Genomic DNA, 25,462 nt, shown 5'->3' with positions numbered 1-25,462 from the left:
CTCCCAAAGCTGCATCTTTCTCTCCCAGTTGCAGCCAACTGGAAATCGCTGATCTCCTGACCACTTCCTGTAGCCTCCCTGTCCTTTAAGCAAGGGCTACAGCCCTGTGGAGACCCATCTTTCCTTTGTGTAGGGGTGGGGAGGAGTAGAATTCTGCACAGCACTCCCCTTGTATCTGTCAGCTGGCAGGAGATGACAGTCCCTGATCACCTATGAGCAGAACTGAGTGTCTGTGCTTTCCAGGGAGACTACGTGGTTGTTGAGGATTTCAGCCCCGAGGATGTCCCATCCCAGCATGGAGAAGCCTAAAGCACATCGTCCTTCTTGACCAAAGATGAAGCACTCTTCTTTCAGATGGCTGTGTCCATTGTACACACCTTAAGGGCAGCTGTTTGAGGTGAGAACAAGAGTCCTCTACAGAGTGTGTGTGTGTGGGGGGGGGGCTGGGAATCGGAGTGCAAGCCCCACCATCTGCTTGTGTCTGAGGGCTCCAGGAATGCATATATTTGAAAGCTTCTAGCGATACCCATGACTCAAGAATGGAAATGGAAGATCCCTTTGGCTTTATGACCTTTGTTTTTCTTAGAACATTCAGAGGAAAATGAGACTTTTAAAAAGCAGTGCTATTTGTTCACAGAGTTGCAAAACCAGGGTGCACGGAAGAGAAGGACTCAAGCTTCCCTGGACATGAATGGAAGCCCCAGTCTGTTTTTGCAGATACCCAGTATCTTGGTCTCTTTGAGTTTGCATTGCTTTGCACCGGGGTCCTCACATAGCAGGCACAGGGAGCATGTATGGGGGTGGTGTGTTCACGCAGGATATGTGGTGGAGTTTGCAAAGCCCGTTCCCTTTGAGGGTCTCCCACACCCATCCGAGGTGAGAAGAGTGAAGCTGGGAGGGATGAAGTGATGTGGGGCCCTGTCATGCCCGAGTAGCTGTCACCTCATGTGGGGTCAGTTTTTCTACCTGTTAGGTGGGGTGCTGGGTCTTCCTTAGGTGCCAAGGATTTGTGGCTTTTGCAAAAGAAAGAGGTGGGTCTGTCTCAGCTACTCCCCCTCATCCTCCTTCCAGAATGTTCTCATTTATCCAGTGTCCTGAGCTAGTGAGGCACACAGGCTCTGTGGATGGGGCAGTGTAGGAGAACGGGATGTGCCTGTATGTGGAGGTGGCTCAAGGAAGGCCATGGTGGGTGTGACATATGAGCCAGTGTGGAGCCTCGAGGGCCTTTGAGCCCCTGGACACCAGGGGGCTGTGCAAAACCTGTCTTTGATTCCCAGAGCGCCACAGTCAAGCCCTGGCCCTTGAGCTTCCAGGCTGTCTGAGGCCCATACACACTCGAGATGGTACTTGGAGAGAGGAGGTGACTTCCCTGGGCCGATGTGAATCGGAGGTGCTGGAAATCGGCTCACAGCCACGTCACACTTCTCAGATCCTCAGAGGGCTGAGCAGAGCTTTGCCTTCTTGTGGGTAACTCCAAGCTCACCTAACCACTGGACCCACTGTTTTCTGCACTTGTACTATTGTGCAGTGTTACTCTTTTCAGCAACTTTAATTATTTAAGATAATAACTACATAGATTACGCTCTTCTACTTAGGAAGGCTCAGCTTAACATCATTTTTACTTTAAAGTGATGCAGAAGTGGTAGTGATTAGTACCCTGTGCTTCACATTTAATCGTTCTTAGGTGAGAGACACGTAGATCCTCACACCTGTGGGCTGGGGGAAGTGTCCTGAGTGTGTGTAGGGCAGGCCAGGCTAAGATGTAGTGTGGAGTAGGTTAATTGTGTGACACTTGGTGATATTTTTAATTTTGGTGGGTTTCTTGGGCATAACCCCACTGTAGGTTGAGGGAGCATCTGTATTAAAAAAGAAAAATCAAACTCTAGGTAGAATGACTCCAAGACAGAAAACTTCCGTGATCCATCTGGAGTTTTCACTTGAAATTGTTTCTGTAGAAAGTGTGGAACTGAGTGCTGAGACTGAGTTTCAGGGGCCATCAGGTGCTGGCTCTTAGCCTTACTGACTTCAGACCTTATGGTGCATCATCTCTTTATCTGTACCGGGGGGCTACCGGTGGTTTTTATCCAGCATTATAGTTTCTGTGGTTGCCATAACACCTGACCACAAACTTGCACTGTGACATATATCATCCTCCAGTTCTAGGGCAAGAATCCTGCTTGCTTCTCGCTGGACTAAAGTCCAAGTGGTAGGATCCCTTTCTTGCAATTGCAGGGCTGATACCTCCTTTCTCGTGTAATTGTTAGGCTAGGACCTTGCTCAGATCCTAAAGGCCTCCCTCTGACTCACGGTCTCCTCTCTATTCAAATCCTCCACTGGCAGGTTCATCTCATCTCTTTAATCCACCTGTGAAAGGTTCTCCAAAGTTAAGAATTTCTGTGATTGGACTGGTACTACCCTGATAATCCCGAAAAGTCTTACCTCAAGGTCCTTATCTTTAATTACATCTGCATGGTTGCTTTGTTATGTGAGGTGTGCGCACAGCTTCTGGGAATTAGAATACGGTCTTAGTTACTTGTCTCTGACACAGAAGTTAAAGGAGGAAAGGTTTATTTCGGTTCATAGTTTCAGCTAGCTCCACAGTAGGGTGGCATTGCAGAGGGCATCACAGAGGAAAAATAGCCCTTGGTGAGCAGGCAGGGGACAGCAAAGCAGCAGCTATTGTAGTGTGAGTCCCCCTTTTACCCTTTGGGTAGTGCCAAGCACACCCAAGGTGAGCTGTCCCATTATCCACCTCCTTAATCCCAGCATCACACACCCTAGATGGCTGCAGCCATCTCCAGAAAGCCCCACCTGTGACCACATGAGGCTTTAGGGGACATCCAGATGCAAGCCATAGCAGAGATTGGGTGTCTCATTTTGGGGAGTGGAAGTATTCTTCTGGCACCATGCCTCATAATGGTTACTGTGATGATTCAGTGAATGGATACATGTGAAGAGCTCAGAACTCTAGGCTGAACCAAAGGACATCACCAGCATTCAGCTGTTGACCTTCCAGTGGTCTGCCTGATTGTGTGTGGTCTCTAGGGCATCCTCAGGGAGTGGCTGCTGTCATTGTTCCAGTGGAAACGTCCTGCCCTGTTAAGCCGGCTGTTCTTGTTTCCCACTCTGGGGCATAACCTTGTACCAGCTCTCGGTTTTGTTATCTTGATACTAGAGTGTCAGTGTGGATGCCCTGATCTTCATGTGTCTTACATGCTATGGTCTCCCATTTGGGGTCCTTGATGTCTTCCGTCCCCACCCTACTCAGTCTGTGTCTCACCTTTGCTGGTCCCGGAACCTCCTCCTTCTATACTTAGGTGTTTCATCTAGCATCAGCCTAGCCCAGCCCTGGAACGCAGGTGTGGACCAAAGCTTTTCCATGTCAGCACAGGGCTGACTTCTCTCTAACCATTTTGTGGGGACCTTTTGCTCTTTGAACTCTGCCTACAGGGAGCTGTCCTTGTGGGCCTGTGTTTGGGATCCAGACGTGATTCCCTTCTCCAGGAGTTCCGAGTCTCATGGACCTCATGCTCACAGGCATTTGGCCTGTAGTGTGTGGCCCAGGGTCTCCAGTTCTAAGACTGTCTCCCCACAGGCGTGTGTCTGCGCAGGACGCCTTCACCAGCCAGCCCCTCTTTTAGTTTTGAGGTGTCATGTTTGCTTTGAATATGGAAGGGATCTCTGGAAATCTTCATGGCTTGCCTGTGGTGCCACAGCTGGCTTCTCTACCTCTATTTGTCTGCCTGGGATAAAAGGAAAGAAATCCATGCAACTCTATTCTAGTTAGGGTGTCTTGTCCTGCATGGGACCACACAGTCGGTAGAGGGAAATGGCCTCATCCACATGCATAGGCACTGAGACTCAGGCCACACATCTTGTCCCCTTCTACAAATGATAGCCCCCAAGGCCATCTACAGATCAAAACTAAGGCCAGGCACAGCCCAGGGCTTTCTCCAGGTTCTATACTGGTGACCAGAATGAGTGGCAGTCACCTGGTGACAGTGTTGGGGACGGTAATCCTATAGAGCTGGGTTCAAATGCTGACTCCTCCTGGCTGGTATACGGCAATACCACCTCAGGTATTGCAGACCCCGGCTTTACCATCTTTCTGTAGGGAGGAAGCTTCCCCTTACTGTCCCATGCCGAATGACTTCAGGTGGTAGCTATTCTGGGGTCATGAGTCCAACAGTGAGGTTTTATAAGCCATCATGTTAACTGAGTTATTATTTCTGTGAATCCAGAGGTAGCATCCTGCAGGGAACCCACCTGCCTGAGGTGGGCTGCTTTTCAACCAACTGATTGACCGTCTTCTAAGGTTTCTTTCCTTTGCTCTTGTGCTGGTCTCTCCTGAGGCTTTCAAAGAAGAGAAAGTGCTGTTGAGGGGCTTTGGGCTCAAGGGTGTGGAATGTCCTGTCACCACCCATTAGCTCCATGAGACACATCCCAGTCCTGGGCTTCTCAGTGTGGTCCCGCCCATCCACACTCACGTGAGGCCCATCGTGAAGTCTGACAGCAGTGACATAGACCCTCAGTACTGCTTCCTGAAGGGACACATTTCTCAGGCCGTTGTGGCATCATTTCATGGGTTGCATTCAGACCAGCTTTTGTTTCTTGCTGATTCTTTATGAGGTTCTGTGGATCCGTTGGCTACACCCACAAGTTGTGTAAAACCTTAATTTAAATTGCTAAGTAATATTTTTTTTTGAATGATAGCTTTCTTTGTAGAGCAGCAAATGAATAAGCTGCAAAGTCATGTGTGGGTCCATAGTAGGGTTCCTCAGTCTTGCACTGTTGACATTCTGAACCTGATGATTTGCTGGGGGATTTCATCAGAGGATTGACAGCACCTGGCCTCTGCCCACTACCTGCCTGTAGCACTCCTAGCTGTGCCCACCACCCAGCACCTCCAGTCCCTGGCTGGATCAACCCAAAATGACTCCAGACATTGCCACACACTCCCTCATTGGTGAGGTGGAGGCTTCCCTTCATTGAAGGCTGCGGGTTCTCAGATCTGTCTTTGCCTCCCTTACCTGCTGGGGCTGGCATGGTCTTTTGCAGACTTCTGCCCAGTGACAAATTGACAGGTAACTTGGTTTAGGAAAAGGAGCACAGAGTTAAGTGATTTCTCTGAATTTCATGCTGCAAGCAGAAAAGACTATTCTTTTGTTCCCTGGATATGTGACCTTGAGTATGACTCAGTATCTTTAACATAAAAGACTCTGATGTCCTTCAGGCTTGCTTGAGGTAAAAGATAAAGTAGTCAAACATTCCACCTTCCCTGGCACTCGGTAAAATGGTGGCAGTGAGTTAATGCTGGCAGCAGACGGCATCTTAAGAAAAACCCATTTCTGACTCTGGGTCAGTTTGATCACTGTTACGTCTAATTGTAACAAAAGGGGTGTAAAGTCACGGGTATCCACACCTCCTATAAAGCCAGTGTGGCACAGCAGCTGATCATGGATCGTGTTGTCTTCCTCTGATGCTCTTTGTGCATGGGACAGGTTTTCCTGATCTCGTATGTGAAATAGGGATGGCAGGAGTACTGAGCTCTCTGGGTTGCGGTGCTCAGGATTGGCAGGAGTCTTTGGTCTCTCATATGGACCTTCCTTTATCTGCGTCTCCCTGTGCAGTTGTCCCGGTCTTTATGTAGCCCTGAGCTCCATTTCTGTAGGTTCGGGCATCCAGGGGAAAGAGATACAGAGGCAGCCTGGGTCCTCCTGCCACCGTGCTGAGGAGGAGGACGTCACCCGCTGCTGGTGAGGCCATATGGCCGGCAGAACACCTCCCTGCAATAGTCAGCCCACCCCTTTGAAGTGGTTTTAAGACCACTTTGGTAACTTGATTTGGAAAGTGGTATCTATGACTCCGAGGGCACAGGCTGCTCATTAGCTGCTGTCTGGACCCAGCAAATTGGTTTAAGTGCAGTGAAATTGGTTCCTCCCTCGCTGGGTTCATGGCTGAGGGCCAGGTTCTTTGTCAGGAAACCTCTCCTGGGCAAAGAACACAGGAAGCTTTCCGGGGAGGCTGGCATTCCTTCTGCGTGTGTGACTTGTGTTTACCCTGCGGGGCCGGACGGTAGGCTGATAAAACCTCACAGAGGACCATGGTGGGTGCACGGGTGTGAGGGCCCTCTGTGTTTCATTACAGACTCTGCTAGGCGCAGCCTCCTCCTGTGCTTGCTTGGGAGAACTGGGAACCCTCATCCCCCGCTTGTCCAGAGCACGTTGGCTGCCCGCGAGCATGCGCTTTGGGCCCACCACCGAGCACTTTCCCTGCACTGTGGCCACAGGCAGGGTGGATTCCCCGGGAAGCTGCCTCACTGCTGGTTCCCTTTGCTCACTTTCCCTTCCAGCTGCCCAACATTGCTCAGCACTTCCATCATCATGGACGGAGAAGCCAAGGGCCTGGGTCCATTCACTAACCCTAACCCTTGCTTACTCCTTCCTACTAACAGACCAGAGCCACCAGGCTCACTGGAGTTGGGAATGGAGAAGGAGCTCCTATGATGTCCATGTGGGTGTTGAGAGGGTGTTGGGGTTGGGCAGAGCATTGCGTGGGGCAGGGCTGGTGTGGGTGCCAGCCCTCACCAAGCTTCTTACAGTCTGCCTGGCCTGTGGCCAGATGTGCACGGTGAGGGTGTGATTGACCCTCATGCTCACTGTTCCTCATCCAGCTGTGTGGAGCAGTCAGTATGCATCAGTGATCCAATCAACTGCTTTGGGTGTCTAGCATGTCAGGTGCTGACCCAGGTGCCAGGGACGTCACAGCCTGCAGAGCAGACCTGGCTCTATAAAGCTGAGTGGGGGAAAGGAGCTAGGGCTTGTGAGTGGCATAATTGTGAGCCGGGTGCTTAAAACACATTTCTCAGCCTCCCCCATGTCACCTTATTTGTCATTACAACAGAGATGAAAGGGTGATAACTGTTCTGTCTGTGTAAAAAGTGTCCACCCAGGACAAGGAGAGGAAGAGACCAGGGACAGGTCTGGTGATAGTGTGGAACAGCACCTATTGGCTGCTAGCTGTCCTGGAACAAGCTTCGTACAGATGGGGCACGGAATGGTGCTGTTCTCGTGTGAACCATGATGAAGCTGCATCCTGAGTGACTGTCCCCAGAGTCGGAGCATGAGTGTAGAAGTTGGGAAAAGTGTTTTTCTTTAACCTGAAAATGGCCATTGTGCAGCCTGCCTGTCCAGTCCTAGATCCTAAAAGTAAGCCCCAGCTCTTCACCCCATCAGCACTACTGAGCTCCCTTGACCCAAGGCCGTGCCTCCTTTCCCTGGGACACTTGCACCTTGGGTGTGAATCCCTAGCCCCAGGTTTCTCTAGGCACCACGCTGGCTGTGGTTAAGATTCTTCTCATTTGTGAAGATGTGAAGAAGCTTTGTTGTCACTGTGACTTTATAGTCACTTTTCCTGCTGTGTCTTGTCCATGACAGAGGGTAAGTCATCCCTGAAGGTCTGTCACATGTCAGGTCATTCACTGGTTTTTTTTTTTTTTTCCCTTGCAACTTAGTTGTTCTTGCCCTCAACTTCTGCCTGAGGAAAATGAATGAGGCTCAGAGAGGTAGGTAGCTCATCAGAGTTACAGAGGTGGCTTAAATCGGTTCAGAACCACGAGTGCCTGTGCTCTTGCTCTGTAACGTGTTGGGGAAGAGCTGGGTGGGGATGGCACGTGAAGGTGGTGGGAATAAGACTGTGACTGTCTCCAAGGGTTGACTGCGACAACTCCGCAAGGCCTGTGGAGCATTCCCTGTCTGGGAACCCCGACTCTGTCCCTTCTCCCCTGCTCAGCCCCTGGCCAGGCACACAGCGGCCCTGCAGGTACTTGAAGATGGGCTGCTCAGCTTTCCTGCGAGAGAGCCATGGAGCTGGAACCTGGTATGTGGGGATATCAACAAGTGTGTTTGTCTCCACCAGAGCAGACGCTCTGGACAGAAATATGAAGAAAGAGAACTGGTGTGGTCAGTCTGTGTGAGTCAGCTTTTCTTTTGTCACTGTGACCAAAATACCTGAGATAAGCAACCTGAAGGAGGAAAAGTTTATTTAAATTCATGATTTCTAGAAGTTTCAGTGCATGGTCAGTTGGCTCTAGGGTTGAAATATTGTGGCAGAAGAAAAATCCTCATCTTGTGACTTCTGAGAAGCAGAAGAGAGGGACAGGCAGACAGGGCTGGGGACAGGAGAGACCTGTCAAAGGCTCGATCTCACTGACCACTTCCTGTAGCTGGGCCCCACCCCCTAGCAGCCCCTTCAGCTCTGAACTCATTGGTGGCTCAACCAGCTGATGGGGTCAGGATACTCTCGACCCAGTCGCCTATGTAGACTTCGAACATTGCTGCGAGGGAGGGAGGTCTTTGGGAGACGCTTCCTATTATTTTCTTATCCCTGTAAGAGAGCTTGGTCAGTGTCTGGAATTCTTTGTAATAGCTGTGGTCATTCTCTGGAAAAGAAGTCATTCTATAGGATGGAGCACCCAAGCTATGTGTCTTTGTGCTGTAGGGGTGGGTAACCTCTGACCTTTGCTTATCCCAGACACAAGGTTAGGCTTAGGGTTTCAGGGAAAAAAGAGACTGTTGGCATCTTCCCTGATTTCTTGGGAGAAAAGGCTCACAGAGAGATGTGTCCTCATTGTAGCTCAATTCTGGGCACAATGTCGAAGCCAAGATTTCCCTCGAGTTTGGTCTTTGCCCTTTCTAGATTTTCTTGCATAGACAAGGAGCATTCCAGGAAAGTTTGGTGGTCTCTGTGAGCTGGATATATCTCCCCAAAGAGCATACATTAAAGTCCTGACCCCTGTACCTGAGACTGTGACTGTGGTAAGAAGTAGAGTCTTTACAGAGGAGATTAAGTGAAATGAATTCATAGATTGAGGCAGGTTCTAAGTAGGCCAATTGGTATACTCTGAGCAGAGGACACCAGGACCCAGACATATTTCAGCAGAGTCCAAGTAAGGACACGGTGTGGGGAGTTGCCATCCTAAAGCCATGGAGTCCTGTGAAGAAACCAACACTGGCAACACCTTGGTCTCTGGCTCCAGAATTGTGAGAAAATAAGTTTCTATTGTTTAAACCAGCTGGTGTGTGGCAATTTGTTTTGGCAGCCCTGTCAACCATGAGCAAGTCTCTTCCCCTGCAGAGCAAAGCTCCTCTGCCGCAGCTGTAAGAGAGGCCTTGGCATCTCCAGCTCAGGCTGTGTCTGCTCTGTGCCCCTTCTACATTACTGGACTCCCCTGGCACCATCCTGCCTGGCCCCTGGGACACACTGGAGGTCGATCCTGGGGCCAGATCTTGCATCTGTGCCACATGGGGTTGTTTGGATGTCTTGAATTTTGGGGGTGCTTCCCTGTTTCTCTCCAGTCTCTCTTCTTTTCTCCTTCTCAACCCCTCCTTGGCAGATTCTGCCCATCAGGTCCCTCTTGGTTCCTCCTCCTCCCTCCTCCCTAATCTTCAAGGACTTTGGCTCCTATCCCAGAATTCAGCCTGGCAGCCAGACCTCCCCAACCAGCCTTGCATCTCACATGGCTAAACTGACACAAGATGGTTTGGTTTGTGGCAGGTGCCCCTTACTTGGGCTTTTTCCCCCCTGGCTGTTCATTATCTTTCTCATTACTTGGCAGTTTCCAGGGCTGTGGAGTCTCTGCCTCTTGAAGGAAGTATCTCACATCACCAACTAGTGAAATTTAGACCCCAGGGATGCGGGGCCGGTGTTGGTCCTCGAGTTATTCAGACCATGCCATAAAAACGTGACCACTCTGCACTGGGACCCATCATGGCACTGGCCCAGCCCAGCCTTCCCCGGGTTGCTGGAGCCACCATCGGCCTTGTGTGAGTCATGGGCCAGAGAGGCTGTGCTTATTCCCAGCTGGAGATGCTTTGCCTCCCTGATGGCCAGAATCCTGGAAGAGCTGTGAGCCACAGGATGTGGATTAAATGATTAGAGCTCTCCTTTATCCAGCTCACTCACTGACAGGGGCTAACACTCCACCATGTCATCTCAATCTTTTTAATAAACTTTCAGGCAGTTGATCTTGTCTCCTCCTTGATGTGCATGCTGGCTCACCTTTATTGGGGTCCCTGGGTGAACTCCCCAGGATGGTGTGCTGTCCTGTTGTGCCTCTTTTCAGGTGGGAGGACTGAGATCTGGGGGTTCTGAGTCACCAGGCTCACAGGAGACATCTGTCTGGGGAGCCCTAGTCCCACAGCTGCAGTGCTGTGGGGAAATGTGATGAAGCTTCCCGAGCTGGGCTGGACCACTGCTGTGACTGTAGCTGTGAGTTCTAACCACTGCTCCCCACTGTCTCCATGGGTAAAGCTGAGTGCAGCAAGGTTTCCTGCGTACTCGAGCGGGCACCAAGGAAGGGGTCAAGGTCACCAAGCACAAACAGCAAATTTGTTTCCGGGTTAGAGCTGAGCAAAGGGTGGGAGGAGATAGCTAGCAGTCTTGCAGGGTCCCAGATGGGCCTGGACACAGACACAGGCAGGTCCCCTTCCACCAGCTCTCTGGTGTCACAGGCCTTCCTCCCTGCTGACCAGCAGCAGCAGTCTCCCCAGGAGGCAGGGGACAGGATGAACGTGTAGCTCCTGCTCACTCAGCACTTCAACAGTGTGTAAAACATCGCAGAGACGTGATCTCATTCATTGAGCAACGGCCTGGGAATCCAGTCCCTGTGGCTCCCCAGGGGAACTGAGGCTTCCTGAGAGGGGAAACATCAGCCCAGGTCACTTCCACTCTGCTTGCTCCTTCTTCCCGCCTCACCCCGCAGTCACCCTGACCCAATGAGAGGGCTCCCTGCCTCGACCTGTCCCTGAGCGTGTCAGTGTCCTTTAGGGCTCGGCAGTGGCCTTGAGGTAGAGCCTAGAGCTGTGAGTGGGAGGCCAGGACAAGGCCAGCTAGTGGGGTTGGTGCAGGCTTCAAACAACCAAAAAGATGGTGGCATTACCACCTAGGTGACACCGAAGGCAGATGGCGAGATGGTACTGAGTTTAGAGCTGTGTGAGCACCCAGAAAGAGGAGAAATGAAGGATGACAGGCCGCACGTGAGCTTCAGTTTGAGGTGGCCTTGGGCACAGCCCTTCGGGAAGAGTTATTTCCTGTCTCTGGTCCGGGAAACATCCGAAACAGCCAGGCTGAGAATTAAGCTCCCAGTAGTCCACAAAACACCTCTCCACTCCACTCTGCTCCTTGGAAAAACCCAAAACAAAGTTCATTGAACGTGCTACAGAAACCTTTGCGGTTCTGAGGATTTAGCTCAGCCTCATGCGTGTTGGGCAAGGAATGTGTCACTGGGCTGCATCTTTGCCCTTTTTGATTTTGGATTCGAGACTGGGTCTTACTAAGTTGACCGGGGTGACCCACAGCTCTGATACTTAATCTCAGCCTCCAGAGTAACTGATCCAGGCGTGTGCCACCACGCCCAGCTTAGAAGACTTAGTTCTTGTCCTTGTCATTTAAATTGAATTTCCTTCTGCGCTGGCAGCCTCATGGTGGATGGTGACTGGGGACAGGTCTTACTCTGTGCTGTGCGAGCACAGGGGAGGAAGGGAAGTCCACCAGCTCTGTGTTCGGGAAGGCAGGGCTGCTGTTTTTCCGTCTCAACAGAGATGCAGGAACCTGTTAACCTGGCTTAGAAGCCCATAAAAGAATCTCGGTGAGATCATGTCTGTGAAAGCCTTTTGAGCTCCCAGAGGCCTGTATTAACAGTGTCATTACTGCTTACTTGGCAAGATTGTCCCCAGGGCCTCCAAACCCCTTCCTACTTCTGATCCCTTGGTTTGCTTTTGCATTTTATTTGGTGTTTCCTTTATGCCCTGAAGACTTGCCCTTTCTCCCACCTTTTAACACTAACCTAGAATGAACTGGCGTAATTTTCCTGCTTGCTTTGTGCTAAGCCCTTTTTATTAGCTATTTCAAACCTTGTAGTTAGGGCAGGGGATTTAACTCAGTGGCATAAGCGCCTTTCTTGCAAGCACATGGTCATGAGTTTGATCCCCTGTACAAAAAAAAAAAAGAGAAAACCTTTAGTTATCCTGAAAAAGATGATGTGTACCTGCTACCACAATAGACTGCTTAGCTCGGACCGAGGAGCCTAGTGAGGTAACGTGGCTGCAGGAGCACACGGGCTCACGTCCAGGTCGAGCCTTCCTGCTAGCACCTGTGTTTTCTGTTATTCTGTCCAGGAAGAATAAACCACTTTGCCCTTTCTCAATGGGAGGAAGGGAAGGGCTGCCTGGAATTTGGCCCTTAGCTGATGCTGATGGCATGCGGGTCATTTTGGCTGCTCAAGCTCTGTGTTTTTGAGTCATTTTGGAGAATCTTGGCCCTGATCTGCTGAGGTCACCACATTGCAGCCTCACTGAGCAGAGGGAATGCTTTCCCTGGACCCTTGGGTGAAATGGTCACACAGGTAGACCTGAGGCTGGGGAGGCCAGGCCATGGTTTGCCTGAGAACTTGCTGGCTCCATCTGCAAGAATCGGGCTCTTCAGATTCCTTAGCTGTGGAGCCAGACGGAAGGAGAGATGATAGTAGCGAGTGTTTATGGAGAATTCAGGATGTGTAGCCACTTTCCAGAAACTGGTCCGTGTTTGCTCTGGCAGCAGCACAGTGACCTGTACTTTTCCCAAGTTCACTGTGAGCCACACAGATCAGGGTGCTTGTGCTTCTTCTATAGACAGACTGTTGGGGCTCACACTCAGAGTTGGAGAACTGAAACTCATCTCTGCTAAAGAGAGAGAGAGAGAGAGAGAGAGAGAAAGGGAGAGGAGAGAGGGAGAGAGAGATGCATGGGCTTCTAGATGATCAGCAGCGTGCTTTTTGTCTGCAGTCCAGATGAATGGGCAACCTCCCAGCACATCATTGCTTCTTCCCATTACTTCTTCCCATCTAGATGATGGACATATATAGGCAGAGGTTGGCCCAGGCCTACCTGGCTGCAGGACCTTGGAGAGACGTCCACAAAATTGAAATATTAGCCATCTAGAATAACTCTCACTTATCAGCACATGGGCTATAGACATACACAAAGTTGAAAATAAAAAACACAGGCATCGTCATTGCTTGGCAAAGACTGAAGTCTTGTTTTCAAGGGTCACACTGACCCTGTGGGCCTCAGAATATTCCTGGAAAATCAGTCTTGGAAGTGAGAGAGGCCTGCATTATGGCTGGTGCTGAGGATTCAGATGGAATGATGTCACCTGAGGCTGTGTGTGGCTGTGTGGTAACTCAGTGACATCTGTCTCCGCCTTCACCTCCCAGTCCTTCAGCCCAGCTACCAGGGGAGTGACCCACCCTGCGTGGAGAAGCATAAGGTCCAGGGTGCGAAGGTGGATCACACAGGTTGTGCAGTTTTAGAATCCAAGTGTCCAAGCCTCTTGATAAGAACACGGGGTCCTTTTTTTGACAAATGGTGACTAAGTTGGCGCTCCCCTTGTTGCCGGTATTTGACTTGGTCCCAAAGAGCCTCGAGTTGCCCAGCGCCAGTCCCCATTCAAAACATTTGGCTGAACTTTGGGAGTTTCTGATGTTCTCTGATTTTAGAGGCAGTTCAGTGCACACACATCACACGGTATGTTGTGTGCTGTGTCTTCCCAGTTGTCCTGTATGGAAGCCCTGTCTCCTAATGACCATATTGGGATGGGGGCTTCAAAGAGGTGAGAGTACAAATCAGGCCATGGGGTATGGAGGGCCTGGTCCAGTCTGCTGGTGTCTTGGCCAGAAAAGAAAACTTGCATGCACAAAAATGCCAAGGACGTTTATGCGTGCGAGAATAAGGTAGGTGACAGGTGTCCATGGGCAAGCCAAGGAGAGAGGCTTCGGGAGGAGCCAGGCTTGCTGACCCCTCCGTCTTGTACGTGCAGCTTCCAGCACTGCAACAGAAAGACTTGCTGTTGTTGAGGCTCCCTAGTGTCTGGTCCAGTCCTTCATTACAGCAGCCTAGGCAGACGCTGTGCATGTGTGTGGTGGGGGCGCAGTGCCTTGGCCAAGCCCAGAATTTCTATAGGGAAATACATTAATTCTCATAGCAAGTGGCATAAAGAGAACCTACAAGCGGCCACAGTTGGTTCAGGTCAAGTTTCTAACTTAGCAGAAGCTCAGCCTGAGAGCTGCCGAGACTGAGGAGCTGGCACCAGGCTGGCCTGGCATCCCTCCTGATTCACAGGTCAGTTGGCTGCTCCGGGAAGCTGAGTCACTTGCCCCAGGTCCTCAATTCATTTGTGCAAGGACTGGATTTGGACTGGTTATTAGGGCTCCAGGGCTGTGAGTTTACCTACCGGGTGAATTCAGAGATAGCCTCAGTGAGTGTCTGGCCTTCCAGTCCTCACAGTGGAATGTCACCTTGGAATGTGCCTAGGGTGTTCAGGCCACACCCAAACATGGCAAGGTACTGGCTGTAGTCATCTCAGCACTCAGGCACTCACATTGAGGTCTCGTGCATGTCCCCCAGGAAGGATGGTGCCAAGCCAGCTGGTGGAGTCTTAGCAGTATGTGAGCTCCTCTCTTCCATGCGGCACCATGCAAGGCCACCCCAGGGTGGGCAGGACTGGAGCAGAAGGCCATTCTGTGTGTGCTGAGCAGAGCTTTCTGAGTTTTCCACATGTGTAGGGGTAGCCAGGCAGCTGCAGTGAGGACAGTTCTATGTTCTGTGTCCCCCAGAAAGGGGAGGGCACAGCCTAGCAGTTTTATTTGTTAATTAAGCGCTGTGTGATTGACACCCACCACCCTTCAGGTTTTGAGGCAGTTTTCAATGTGTGCTCTGCATGCTGGAGTCACCATCTCTGTTCTGTTATGGAGAGACTAAGACCTAGTGGCCATGACACTCTAGGGTCCTGCAGCTTTTTCTGTTCCTGGCCTGGCCCAGTGGGACATGGTGCTGCCTGCCCAGGTTTGCAGATTTTGTAGCAGGTGTCTCACGTGGACAGGTGCAAAGGCTCACACAGGCAGCACTGTGGGCAGCAAGCTTCTGGCCAGTCCCCCACTGTCCCTGATTGCTAAGGAAGTCTGGGGCAGGGGTAGCCTGTGCAGGGTGGGAGGAAACGTTCCCTGTTCCCTGATCCTGGCCCTGGCGTCGAGTTACCTGGCACTACGTCCCAGCCAAGTGATCAAAGCCAAGTGCCCCTGCCAGGGAGGAGGCAGGCCCAGGGGAGTGACCAGGGCTAGGGAAGCATGGTGAGGATCAAACAGGAACATGCAGAGCAGTTGCTGGCTGATCCAGCTCAGGGTCAGGGACCTTGTGATTCATTCATTTAAGTAAACACCATTATTTTGCACCTACAATATTAGCCTGAGAAAGCTTCTGCTCTGTTTGATCTTCTCTTTGAGGAAGACAGGCAGGTTGGAAGGTCTGTTTTACAGACAGGGACCCTGAGGTTTAGAATAAGAAAGCGAGGAGTCAGAGGCCATGGGCCACAAAGCAGAATTCAGGATTTTTTGAGAGAAGGTCTCGCTGTGCAGGCTGGCCTTGAACTTACTGTGTCTCCCAGGCTGGCCTCCACCTTGTGGCCATCTTCCTGCCTCAGCAGCCAAAGTGCTGGGGTTTCAGGCATGTACCGCCACCATTTCCAGCACTAAACAAGATTTGACCCTAGGATTTTGGGTTCCGAGTTCAAAGTTCACAGTGTGTGTGACAGTTGCAGTATGGGACTTTGGGTGTGTGCCTCTGTCAGGACCTGCTGTACCCCATCGCACTGTCATCTGTCATGGTGCCAGCCCAGTTCCGAACCCACAATGGCAGTTTACCTTGTGGAGCTTTGAGAGCTCATTGGGAGACTACCAAGAACACAGGGACTCTGAGGGCTTCTACAAGCTGTCAGACAGCCTGTCACTGGCATTGGGGCCTTGGAAGCCAGGGGCTGCTGTCCTGTCCTGCTGTACACACTGGGGATCAGGAGTGCAGCGGTGTGGCTTTATTTAAGAGCATGGACCAGATCACACCTGGGGCTGTGAGGGAGCTGGGAAATGCATGTGCACTTTACCGGGGTGATTGGTGACTGTTGGTGCCCTGATTGCTCCCTGTCTCCCGTTTCCTCCAAGTTCATGCACTTAGCATTTCTGAAGATGCCCTGTGCTCCACAGTGTGCTCAAGTCTGGGAATGGGGAGCAGAGAGACCAGAGCAGGCTAGAAGGCTCCTCACTCCTAATCGCTCTGGCCGCAAGGCAGGGCTCAGGCCCATTGCTGCTCAGTACCTAGAGCGTGTGACAGTGAGCAGACAGGTCACAGGGACACAGGTCAGCAGCCTCTGGTGAGCTGGGTGTTGCTTTTGCACCCAGTTGCAGAGACCCTCAGAGTGGCCCTACCACTAAGCTTGTTCATGCCTGGGAACAGGGAGTAGGCTTCCCTTTGTGGCCCCTTGCTTGCTTCCTGGCCCAAATTTGTACTGGCACCTGTCCTCCCCAAAGTGCTTGGAAGGAGCCTCAGAAGTGCTCGCCTGTGCTTGGTCATAGCAGCAAACCCAGGGTAACAGTTCTCGAAATCGACCCAGTTTAGTTCTGCTTAGCTTTCCACTAGAAGAGGCCAACCTCAGCAGACAAGGTGATGTGCATTCTTTTTCTGTGCTCATTGCAATCCTTAGTTCTGCAGTTACCAACTTGGGGGGCCCTGGAGCTCCTCAAAGAGTGGTACATTCATAAGTCCCAGCTCTCACAGTTGGAAGTGGGGGAAGCTTGCAGTGGGAGTCAGGTCTTGGGGCCTCTTCCACTGGCCTGTCTCCTGCCTCCTGGAGGGCCCTAGATAGGAGACACCCTTCCTGGAAAGACAACAGCTTGGGGACAGTGCAGATAAGGCTGGGTGGGTGCCTGGCTGCCTGGAATAAAAGGCCTACCAAGAGAAATTACTTTGGAATCCACCTTCTTGAGGTGGGTCCTGCAGATAAAGATGCTTTTGAAGTTCCGTTGGTGAGAGATAGGATCTCTGTGGCTGAGCCTGTCACCAGTGAGCCTTCTGGATGAATGGCCCCTGATAGGGAGATCAGCAGGCTGAAGATAGGGAGAAAGAAGCCTTATCACTGAAGGCCTCGGAGGGGCTGGCTTTGAGCTACTTCCTTCCTGTCAGCCCTGTTCTGGAGTCTGTCTCCACTTTGCAGATGCAAAAACTGAAGCATAGATTACTATTTAAAAAATTTTTATTTGGATGTCATTGTTCCAAGATACTGGGATACTTCAAAATGTGAGGTGTTCCTTGTTATTTCGTTGAGGGCATACTGCAGGCCAGGCATTGTGCTGGAATTGGGAGTTCAGAAATGGGTAGGGTGCTTTGTGTTCTTAGGTCCTCTGTGGTCTCTTGCTGGGAGGAAATTTATGTAAAAAATAGGTAATAGCCAAGGGTTTCAGTGCTGCCCTGTGAACAAGGAGGGTCATAAGCAGACAATGGGGCCACAGCGTCAGCTTGAGATGCCCAGGGAAGAAGCAGGGGGCAATGGCACAGGTAAGCAGAGAGACTTGTTCCTGGAGGGACTATTAGGATTTGTGCCAAGGGCTAGGAAAACTGTGGGTTTTCAGCAAGTGCATGGGAGAACAAGGTGGTTTTCAGAAAGCTCTGAACCTCTGTGATATACAGGAACGTGAGGGGGATCAGCACCTGCAGTGCAGCATGGGGTGTGGCTCAATGATGGAGTACATGCTTAGCATACCTGAGACCCTGGCTCCACGACAATGGTAGTCACTGGGGCCTGATCCTGGAGAAGTGGTGGATGGGTCAGAGGGACTGGTTGAAAGAGTCCCTGGCTGTGGGTGGGAGGAGTCTAGAATGTACAGGAAGGAATAAAATGTTCTGCTCGGCATCTGGTTTAGGCCACTGCATTTGGATTTGGTGGCTTCTGCTGCACTACTGAGAAGAGGGTGGGTGCTGGGCTGGAACCACCAAGGAGTCTGTGTCCAGCTGTGGCTGGGTGAGCTGCTGAGGGGTGGTAGGGGTGATGCCTCGGGCCACACACTGTGTGTCTCTCAGTTCTCCTTTCTCCAAGACACTGGACTCCAGAAACTTGGGACTGAATGTCAAAGCTGAAGGCTTCAGTTCTTCACTTCAGAAGTACCTCATGGCTGCATTTGTCCAATGGAAGCCCTGTTCTCAGCCCGAGGTTAACAGTAGCTTGCGACCCAAGCCACTGATGGGACCAGGTCTGTGTGACAGAGGTCCCGGAAGGGCGGGCTTCAGCATGTGAGTCAGTCTGCGGCCTGCTTCCTGGGCTGGAGGCAAAGGCTGTAACAGATCACCACCGGCCTTGTGGCGTCACGCAACAGAACTGTATTCATTTGTGGTCTGGAGGCCAGAAGCTGTCCATCCTGGTGTGGCAGGCTGTGTCCTCTGAAACTTCCGAGGAAGCTCTGCGGCCCTTACTGAGGGCCCCAGACACTCTGTGTTAGCTGGCTTCTGGTCCTCATCCCAGGCTCCACCTCACCTTCCCAGATCCTCTCCTGCCTGCCTCTTTTCTTCCCATACTAGGAGGCACTGCCCTTGGACTGAGGACTCATCTACATGGAGGGTCACATACCTCGAGACCCAAATTTAATCACATCTGCAAAAACCCTTTAAAAGGTCACATGCTCAGGCTCCATGGAAGATGCCATCCCCAGCCCCACAGGCCTTGGTACTCCTGCGGTATTTGAGCCTCTGCCCTCACATCTGGATACCTCTCTTGATTTCATTGTTTTTTTCTTGTCTTAAATGGGTATAGGTTTCACCAGTTTTGAATATGATTTTGCTTTTACACTGAGTATAGGTCACAAGACTAGCTCAAAGAACTCTCGCACATTTTATTTAGATTCACCGATTTTAACATGGTCTTGGCAGCAGGCGGAGGGATTATTTGCAGGCCTGGCAGTTGGGTTCAGTCTTTTCAGGCAGCTGGTCACCCCTGGGTTTGGTGCCGGTACTAGTTCTACCCAGCTGGGTGGTAAGAAGCACATTTGTGGACCGCGCCTGCCAGCAGAGTCACAGTAAGGCTGAAGACCAGCCTTGAAGACCAGCTTGCCGTCCTGGTTTCTGGAGACCTTGCCTTGTTTACCCTTCTTGGCCTTTTGGGGATGGGTGTCAGGCATCTCAGCTCCAGGGAGCTGGGTGTGAGCTCGGCTGTGGGCCAGAGGCGCTTTGCTAGAAGGGAGCAGAGGCTCAGCTCCGCGGACGCAGTATCAGCTGTGTGTGCTGAAAGCGTCCTGTAGCCTATCCTGGCTGGTAGCCTATCCGGCTGGCATGCTCACCCCAGCCATACAGGGCTGTTGAACATTTGAGGTGAGATTACAGTAAACAGGGGCTGCAATGTTAATGTGAATTAATGGATTTAAATTTTAGCAGCTCCATTTTAGCAGCTAGTGGCTGCCTTCTTAGATGGCACAGACTCAGAATTCTGGGACACTTACCTGCCTTAGCTTTTCCATTTGTGCCCTGGAAAAACTCCCTGGTTCTGAACATTCATGGGCATTGCCTTACATGACCCTCCCTAACTCTGGGCTCTGGGTTCAGGCCATGGGGGGCTGCAGGAAGAATTTCTGTGGCAGTGCCTTGCCTAGGTGTTTGCTCTTGTATTTTTTAGGACACAGTGGGGAATACCAGCTGGTGGGACTATCAGAATGTCTTTACCTTTCCTTTCTAGGCCATGTTGTACCTCTTCCTCTGTGTCACAGAAAAAGTGGTCCCCAGTTTGTGCACTCACTGGACGAGATGGGCCCTGAGCCTTGGGCCCTTCCCACCGAAGGGAACCCTCTGAAGGAGGCCATTTATGGGAAAATTCAGTAGAGTGTGGAGCACTTGGCAAACTTTTAGGTAGGTAAATATTTGCTTCTGGAGACTCCTGGGATATCCACCTTAGGCTGATTGCAGGCTGGATGCCTTTTACAGGAATGAGTGCCCTCCCACCAATGACAAAAGAGATGGGTTAGGAGGAAAGGGTGTTTCCTTGAACAGAAGGCCACCTAGAGCCTCCTGTGGGAACCCAGGAGTGACTGGGCAGTGAACTGGGCAGCAGAGAGGTGAGCTTCTGGAACCTTGAGGAAGGGGACAGATGGGGGCATAGCTTTGGGATTGGGCTCATGAAGGCCACACTCTACCAGGCATAGGACTGGCTGTCAATACACCATGGGCTGAAGGGAGAAAAACAGCAAGTGAGTGTCAGGGCAGCCCGAGGCAGCCGGTGAGGTTTTCTTTACAGGTGCACAGAACCACGAGGTCCAAACATCATGCTTAGTAGCTGCCATGAGGCTGAAGCTTGGGCCAGCTGCAAGGCCACTCACTCTGGAAAGGGCTTGCCCTGTATCTCCCCAGCCTGCTGAGACGTCTTCTAAACCAGGGCCATTTCAGAGGGCAGCCCTTCTGAGAGGGAGATGGCAAAGTGGAGTATTCCAGGTACTTTCAGACTCCTGGATCCTAGCTTTGTAGTTGCCATGAGGAGAAGCACTTACAGGGTTCTAGAACTCTCCCAAGACCTCAGAGCAGATTCACTGAAAAGTGTTCGAGCACAAAAGACCACATGTATGCGCTGGAAATGTCCTGCTTATTTGCCTACACTGATATTTATTGGTGCCAGTAATACGCATGGTGCTGTTTTGGGAGAGCATTTTGGAGACTGAAGACCCTGGAATCCCATGGGGTTGGGTCACTTATTCTCCTTATGCTGTGTCCCATCTGTTCACACTGTAGCCAGACCCTGGTCTGTGCAGGACATGCAGGAGAGAGCCGTGGGGCAGCTCCTGCAGGCGCCTGAGGTTGCACTATGCCTTTTTCAGGGATTCCCTGGACCGGCCTTTTAGGAGTGGGACCTGCCTTCGATGGCCCTTTGGTGCCACTCACTGACAGTCACGGGTTGGGATCCTTGTCATCAGTTTGGCCCTGGGCTGGGGATGTAGCTCACTGGTCGTGCACTTGCTCAGTACACATGCAGCCCTGCTCTGTTCCGTCCCCAACTTTGATCTTTGATTTCCTTCGTTGAACTACATTTGGATTTGGAGCGTTCTTGTTTTTTCTAAGATCTTCAGGGCTACCATGAACGGTGATTGTTTGGGGGCTCACTCTGGTTTTCTAATATGAGTTTTCATAGCAGTAAAATTCCCTCTTGGCCGCTTTCATTGTGTCTCATAAGTCTTGGCACATTTTACTGGCATTATTGTCTGATTCTAGAAATTTTTAATTTTTTCTTGATGTCTTCTGTGACTCATTGAGTGTTCAGGAGTATATTATTACATAGATGTTTGTAAAATGCCTGTGTTTCCTTTTGCCATTGATTTCTAGTTTCATTGCATTATTATCTGAGCGTGTACATGGGATAATTTTGATTTTTTGGTGTTTATTTAAGCAGGCTTTGTGGACTAGTATGTAGTCTATTTATGCGCCACTGAGAAGAATGTGCATGCTGTTGTATTGGGTAGATAGAATACTCTGTAAATACCTATTAAATTTATTTATTTGAAGATGTGATTCAGCTGTGATATTTCTATGTTAAGTTTTGTTTAGTTGGTCTGTTTGTGGAAATGGTAGATTGAGATCCCCACTGAGTGTTAGTGTTCAGTTGAATTTTTACGTTTGTGTTACGAGGTTGGGTGCACCAGTATTTGGTGTGTGTGTGTGTTGCCTACCCTTGTCATCTCTTCCCATTGAATTGCTCCTATAAGTAATAAATAGTGACCTGATTTGTTTCTTTTGATGAAGTTTAGCTTGAACTGCACTTTCTGTGACATTAAATTTCTACTTTTTCCTTTTGGAGTCTTGCTGCACGGAATATTTTTTTCCGTTTGATTTTTAGTCTATAAATTTCTTTTTGGTTTGGATGAGTCTTTTATAAATAGCAAACCACTGGGTTTCGACTTTTGATCCAGGCTACCAGTCTATGTCTTTTAATTAGAGAGTTGAGGCCCTTTACATTGAGGGTTATTATTGAAAGTAATGACTTGTTCCTGTCATTTCTTTATTTTTCCCTTTTTGTTTAACTGCTCACTAGCTTGATGTGTTCATTCTATCAGGCGTTTTGGCTGTGTTTGGCTTCCTTATCTCTGTCTAGAATATTCTTGATTATGTTTTAGAGTGCTGGTTTGGTGTTCGTGAATTTCTGAAGGTGCTCTTTGTCATGGAATATTCTTATTTCTCTTTGGAGTTTCGAAAGACAGTTTTGGAAGATGTATTAGTCTGGGATGAAAGTTGTTTTCTTTTAAAACTAGAAACCCTTCACTCATAATTCTCCTGGCCTTTCGACTTTGTGTTGAAATCTGCTGTAATACTAATGGGTTTATTTTTATAAGTGATTTTTTTGCTTTTCTCTGACAGATTTTTGAATTGTGTTTTTATAAGGAAAAGGAAAGCGGCCCAGAAATGTAGACATTTGGGGAGATGTGCAGTGGAGGCAGGCCAGACAGGTGCCTGGGGCTACTGAATACCAGAAACTGGGAGGGAGGCAAGGAAGGACTCTTTTGTAGAGTCTTCAAAGACATCTCGGGTCTGCTGATACTTTGATTTTGAACTTACAGCCTCTAGAATGTTGAAGAAATAAATTTCTATACAGAATTCTGGCTCTGAGTTGGAGCCCAACCCTTGGTTCCAGCCTGGCCAGGAGCAGAAGACTTACGATAGGGGCCTTGACTCTAGACAAGGGGCACCATGGGGTTAAATAAATCTACTATGACACAGAAACTAAAAAGAAAAAAAGCAAGTGGATGTCACTAGTACTGTAAGGTCCAGATGCTCTGGAAGTGGGCAAAAGAAAAGGAAAAATGAGCAGTCTGCCACCCAAGTATGTCATGGCCCTTATATGCTCCGTGTTGTTATTGGCATCACAGTCGTGTAACTGAAGGGTCTGTACATCAGCAGGATTCCTGTTCTGCAAATAAAACTTCGTGGAAGCATAGCCACACCCGCTTAACAATGTCATATCACTGCTGCTTTGGGGCTGTAATGGCAGAGTTCAGCCATGGCAGAAACTATTACAGCTCATGTCTAGATGCCCCCGAAGCCTCATGCTGTCCTAGATAAGGCATTTTCAGTGGTGGCTAGATCTAGAGTGTGAGACTGAGTCATGGTGCAATACTAGGATTTAAGGGCGCTAGGATTAAAAGAGTGGGGTGAATAATTAATCAGTTAATGGTTGATTTGGTACCCACCCTAATCCTTGCAATCTAGATAAAAATAAAAGAGGCAGAAAGGTACTGCTAAGGTCCCCTTGCTTGCTTTGCAACCTTCTGCCTGCTGTGAACTGCCATTTCTCTTCTGCCATTCTTACATGGTGTGCTGCACTGCCTTGGAACCAGCTGACTATAGACTGAAACCTCTACAAACCGTGAGCCAAATAAACTTTTCCTCCTTTAACTTTGGACATCAGGTATTTTGTGTCAGCAGTGAGAAAGGTAACTAAGTCAGGCCCTGTGATTGGAAGGCCCTGGAATGTTTCCTATCCGGCTCTTAAATAAAATGCTACCTGATCTTTCTGTAAAGTGCTCATTTGACATCTGAGAAATCGGGGCTGCTCTTGGTGGAAGATGAGCACTGTGCGGGGTTTCTCATTGTATTGTTACCCCTGCTTTGCGGTGGATGGCTGGGGATGGGCTTGGGAACACTATGCAGAGGGTCTGTGAGCAGATGGCATAGCAGCTGCTTGACCCCATGAGCTTCAGCCTGAATCACTGCTCTGCACCTGGGCCCTGCCTGGCTTCTAGTGGAAGAGCGGGTTTCATGAGGACTCGATGCTTTTGGGATTGCCTGTGTGAATGTGTGGGTCCAGGTGAGCTTTTGGGAGGAAGGAGCAGTTCCAGCCCCTTGACGGGGCTGGCATCAAGCAGGAGTCCAATGTTATTTGACCAGAGGCTGGGGCCAATGGAGGATGCTACCAGGGCACTACAGTGTCACCTGCAGCAGCCTAGCCTCTGGATCCTGTGCAGGCCGTGAGTCCCAGGCTCCCTGTGGCCTGGGATGCAGCACCTGAGCTCTCATGGCCTCACCTTCCTTTTCTGTACGGCGTTCATCCCCAGCGTCTGCTGTGAGGGCCACAGGTATTACTTTATGTGAATGCATGGCACATTCTTGCTCCATCACTTGTCTGATGAAAAATGGGTCATGACTGAGGCCTCGAGACATTTGCTGAGGACCTAAGGGATGGAGAAAGAAAGAGCACCGTGGTGTGGCCTCTAACCAATCCTATATAGTGAAACTTCTGACCCGGGAAGTGTTGGAGAGGGTGCAGCGAAGCCCCTCTGCTCAGACGGTCCTGAGAGTCACATCCTCTTCCTTCACTGGGGCCAGGAAGGCTGCATCCAGGCTTAGCCTGCTTCTGGGGAACCTTGTAGATCCCTCAGCAGCTACTTCTATACCCAGGCAAGTGCCAGCCTAGGGATTTGTGCTCACTCCTGGGCTATAGTATCACTGCCCATATTCAGGTGCTTGCCAGTGGCCTCTCCAGGCATGTCACTCCAGCTGGCCCTGTGTACTGCTTGCAGAAAGTCACTGGGCTGAGTGGCAGGGCAAGAGCCAGGTAATTCTTGCCATTTGCCAGTCCCTCACAGAGCCCTGCATTGTTCTGAAAGGAGCTGCTGAAATTTGGCCTGAGTAAATTAGGAAAGACGCCTGCTTCAAGCTGTCTTGGCTCATGGGTTGGGGGAGAATTCTCGTGAGTTGGATGTTTGGCAACACAGAGACACAGTGGCCTCAACTTTAAAATAGTAGCCGTGCCAGGGCTTTTGCCCCCAAGAGCCAGATGCGATTGTGTCTCAAGGCTGGGAGTATCTGTGTCTACTGCGCCTAGGTCAGCCAGGGCCAAGTGGCCTTTGGTCCTCACCTATGTGCCCTCACTCACTACACATGCACACAAGACCTATGCAGACTTGGGGAGCTGACTGGAAGAGGACATGAGAGTGATGGACAGAGTTGGTGCCTGGCACTGCACTTCATGGTCATCATGACCAAGGAAGAGAGCTTCAAAGTGTCTCTATTTTATGGATGTGAAGAGCAAGCTTACATGGTTGAAATAATTTGCATAGGAGACTCAAGGCTGGTGGGCAAGGTTAGAGTTAAGAACAGACTCAGGTCTCTGGTTGCTACAGAAGGTTACCTCTCACTTAAGACGCCTGTCTGCCCCTCTGTGTGGGGACAGCTGTTTGTTGGGATTCCTGTCCTGAAGATCCTCGCCCTCTTAGACCATCTGCAGAAACTAGCCCGGGTTGCCTCTTCCATACTTAACGCATCCGTAGCCCTATCAGCAGGGTTTTAGGCTTTAGCAGGGTGGACATTTGAATGCACAGGCCTAGGGTTTCTACTTCCGCTTAAACAATGGGCATTGTGGTGAGGCGGGGAGCACTGAGGCCATCAGATACTGGTGGACACATGGCAGGGCTTAGCAGGCTGACGTCATTCATCCGTGACTCCATCAGCATCGTCTTTCTCTGTTCTCTGCTTTGAGATCACATTTTTTTTTTTGACTTGATCCTCAAATGCCTCCTGAGTTTGATCATTCTTCATATCCTGAGTTCTGCTTCTAGTGTCCCAGGATCCTGTCTACTTCC

The 25,462-nt window shown here is 50.3% G+C and overlaps 1 long non-coding RNA gene across 2 annotated transcripts in view; it reads left to right on the top strand.

Moving 5' to 3' along the window:
• LOC111756028 (uncharacterized) overlaps positions 1-25,462 on the top strand; it is a 143,689-nt gene that overhangs the window by 97,258 nt on the left and 20,969 nt on the right. For both annotated transcript variants that reach the window (XR_002790528.2, XR_010041209.1), the window contains exon 3: positions 244-397. This is a non-coding gene — a long non-coding RNA (uncharacterized LOC111756028). The remainder of the gene's footprint in view (positions 1-243; positions 398-25,462) is intronic.

The sequence above is a fragment of the Cavia porcellus genome, unplaced genomic scaffold, assembly GCF_034190915.1.
Source record: "Cavia porcellus strain 051 isolate PalLab524CR breed Dunkin Hartley unplaced genomic scaffold, mCavPor4.1 scaffold_19, whole genome shotgun sequence".
In the NCBI taxonomy this organism is placed as follows: Eukaryota; Metazoa; Chordata; class Mammalia; order Rodentia; family Caviidae; genus Cavia; species Cavia porcellus.
This window is presented reverse-complemented; position numbering and strand designations above follow the sequence as displayed.